The sequence below is a fragment of the Ailuropoda melanoleuca genome, chromosome X (genome assembly GCF_002007445.2).
Source record: "Ailuropoda melanoleuca isolate Jingjing chromosome X, ASM200744v2, whole genome shotgun sequence".
NCBI lineage: Eukaryota > Metazoa > Chordata > Mammalia > Carnivora > Ursidae > Ailuropoda > Ailuropoda melanoleuca.
In genome coordinates, this window is record NC_048238.1 from 77,322,359 (window position 1) to 77,326,364 (window position 4,006).

The window sequence follows — 4,006 nt, forward strand, 5'->3', positions numbered from 1 at the left end:
CTATTTGGGCTGTACCAAGCTCTGCTCACAGGGGGAGGTGCCTCGCAGAAACTTCAGGAGCCTTTGCCCCGCCTCGCAGTCAGAAACTGATCCTGAGTCATGAGGAAAATCTGGAAAGCTCCCCCGGCCAGATGTGCAGACGGGATGCCCACTCCAGATCCACCCACCAGCAAATTGGAAAACTCAGGAAGCCACGTTTGAAAGCTCTCTCTGTTCCAAGGAGAAACAGGACTCCCAGGGAGGGGTCTGAAAGATTTCTGACTTTTCTGTCCCGGGGTTAAGAGTGCAGATGTGGACAGGACTTGAGAGAGGACATAGAGAGAAAAATCTTGAAGTGTCCACAAAGTTCTTAGGGGCCGGGCTGCAGACATGGCCCTTGTACCCAGATCTCTGAGTGTGGTGAGGGCTCCTGCAAGCGGGGAGAGAAAGTAGAGCTGATGGGGCACAGGGAAGAAAAGATTGCTTTGTGAAGCCACAGGTTACTTTTGGCCGAGGGCAGACAGAAGGGAGCATGAAGAGGGAAGGGAGTGGAGTTTGAGTCCAAGGCAGTCCGTTGTAGGAAGCGTAATTTCAAGCAAGGGGGCCCTGGCGGTTCTGCCTGGCCGTGTGAGGCGAAAAGCAGAGCAAGTGTCTGCTCGGAAAGGCCAAACCAAGAGGCTTCAGGGGAGACTTCCGGGGAGTACCCGTAAAAGGGGTACTGCATCCCAGTCAAGGCCCTGTTCCCTGAGACATTCACTGGGACACAGCACCAGGGACGTCATTCCCAGGTTGTTTTGTTTGTTTCAATTTTCACAACCTGTGAAGACTCATGATCTCATTCCCTCCCCAGCTCGCCTAACCAATGTGGTGTCAACCTTTTGACCTGAAATGATCACTCTCTGCCCCCATGCCTGCGCCAGCTCTCCTTCTGGCTAGATGAAGGGAGGGAGACGGGGGAAGAGGGAGAGGGGAAGTGGGAAGGACCGAGGAAGGGAGAGAGAGAGAGAAAACAAGTGAGCAAGGACTCCGAGAAGGAAAGAAAGTGTGCTCTCTTTACTTGCTGGCCCCACACCATGATATTTTCATGAAACAGTTCTGAGCAATTCTGTGACTCTGGTCTCTGACACCTCCCTCTTAGCATTTCCCCATAACACCCTCTGTGCCTTGTCCTCCTCTATGCCAAGATGGAAACTGAGCTAGGGGTAGGGGCAATATAAAACACCAAAGCCCAGGAGAATCAGGGCTTTAACTTGTGGCACCCAATTTGGTTCTCGAGTGACAGCTTTCTCAAGCAAGTATCCCCCATGTTGGGGGATTTGGGCTTTGAAACCAAGTGGGGCAGCGGGAGGGGTATTTTGTCTGGGGTCATCTTCTTCAGCCGTCTTTTCCACCTCCATAATTTCCAAACGAGTAGGGAATCGTAGCACCTGAGAAGCTCTGTATAGCAGCTTCGTCTGCGTTTGAGCACCCCTAATCGTTAAAAATGTATTCCTTAGGTTGAGCAAAAATCAGCTTCACACAAACTGTTTCGAATTCCTCTCTCACATGATAAGGCTCCCGTAGGATTGGTCATGTCACCCTAAGCCTTCTGTCCTCCGGGCTAAATATCCTCTGTTCGCTTAAACCATGCTTAATGGGACACAGCTTCCAGATCTTTGCCATTCTGGTCGTCTTCTGAGCGGATCCTGTAACCCAGTTAAATCCGTCTTCTCTTTCTTGTAGGAACTACTATGATTTGCGTGGTTCTGTGCTTACACAACCGACTTTTATTTTAACCGAGGTGCTGGGCTTTGCGTGCACTCCCGAGAACCATCGACTTGTTTACTTTTTTTTTTTTTTTTTGGAATTGTTTTGGAACTTGAGTCTTTCATGTAAAACATATTCTCTATATCATTGTTTCCCAACCTTTTTTTTATGATCACACCTCCAAAGAACCTTTAAAACATTCTTTTCCTAATATTTTCCCATGGGATTTTCACAGCCCAGATTCGCTGTACATATGCTTCTGTGCTCTATGCATAACTGTGCTCTATATATATAAAAAAAAAAAATTTTTCACTCCCCAAGAAGGAGTTTTCGCCCTCTTGGGGGCGCTATCAACCCCACTGACAGTGCACACTCTATATCCCCAAGATTCTTTGATCTGCATGTTTGATCAACCAGACTAATACAATTATTGAATGAGCACTTTTAATAAGTTTGTCCAAACCTGAAGCAGTCCACATAGCTTCTGCTCCCACCCAGCTCCTGTCCTCCCACCTTCTCCACGAGGCTATCATAAGACTTTCTCAAATGTCTCGCTGAAATTCAAATACATTACGCTACAGTATGCCCTTCGTCTACCCTTTTCGATACCCATTCAAAAAAGGAAATGGGTTTAGTGAGGCATGACTTGCTTTTAGTGAGCTCATGCTTACCCCTAGTGATTTCCGCTCCCTTTCTAAAGCTTTAAAAATCATCTGCTTAACAGTGCATTCTGTACTTTTGCCAAGGACCAATGCCGTGCTCACTGGTCTGCAGTCTCCAGGATCTATACTGCTCCCCCCTTCGCTGAAAATCGGAACAGTTGCCTGCCTCTTTGCATCTCTCACCTCTTCCCCTTGCCATAATTTCTCAAAGGTTAGTAAGACTGGCTCTATGATCACATCTGCACATTCTCTCAGTAGCCTCGGATGTAATTTGTCTGGGCCTGGAAACTTGAACTCATTGAAGGCAGCTAAGTACTCCCTTATTATCTCCTCATCTATCTCGGGCTGTAATTCTCTTTCCAGTTCAAAGATCATGCTCCTGGATGGAGAGGTTAAGTAACTCGCCCACAGTCGCACACCTAGTAAACTGGCCGACCTGGAATTTAAATCCTGCTCTGTCTGATTCTAAAGTCTGGCTCTTAACCAGCACGCTATGTAGTTTTCGAGTACCAAATGACTGCTATGGCCCATGGGTGCTACATGAGTTCCAAGGGGGGAGAGAGCTCTTCTAGCAAGAGACCTCAGCACAAGCTTAGTAAAAGAGGTGAAATTTGAGCTGGATCTTAAAGAACGAGTAGGTTTTGAATAGGAAGAAGGGAGCAATGTGCGCACATGTGGTAGGATGATAAGAGGAAATTGAGGATAGCATCCCAGGCAGGGGAAATAGTAAAGAATAGTTACCTAGGGTCTTGCTCATAGTTCACTTGGTTGACCGTTATGAACGCTAAGGGACCACAAAAGGTCAAGAGATAGCCAGCGTGTTTCTGCTTTCCCCAAGTAAGCTGCCATTCCTTCAAGCTCTGTGCTTACTAGTTGTATACCCTTGGGCAAGGCCCAGTTCCCCTGAGCCTTGCTTTCCTGCTCCAGAAAATGGGAATAATGGTAGGCCTACTTTCGAGGGTTGTTGTGAGGATTCCATCAGCTAGTTAACGCATGTGAAGTTCTTACAACACTGCCTGGCGTACGGTTGAGACTCGATGGATACTTAATGCTGTCATTATTATTATTATTATAATCATTATTACCGAGATTCATTTTTTATTCAACAAACATTTACTGAGCTCCTACTATGTGCCGGATATGATGTTAGGTCCTGGGGACATAATGGTGAGCCATAAGAAACATGAGCTCAGCCCTCAGTGAGTTAGAGGTCCGCCATGTGTATACTTTGTGAAAGTTTTCTGTCTGTACTATTTTTTTTTTTTTTGGTTTCATATTCTGGGTAAAGTGGTACATTTCACTTCTTCAAAAGTTTTGACCTCCTTCAAAAGTTTGTGGGGACAGTGGTAAGGAGCCTTTGATCCAGGAGCCCAGGGTTTGTGGAGGAAGTCGCTGGCTGCTCACTCCAAGATGCTATAGATTCTAATTCCATCTCAGCATTCACCCAAGTCTTGGGTTCTGCCTTTTTGCATCCTCCGGCCGCATTCCCAGCCCAATCATTTCTCTCATCTTGGGCATTTTCCAACCCTAGATTGTAAAATCGAGTTCCGCTGTGGGGCAATGTCGGCTGCAACCAGGGTGTGAGTGTAGCGGTGGAGGGGGGTGGGGGCGGGGAGGCG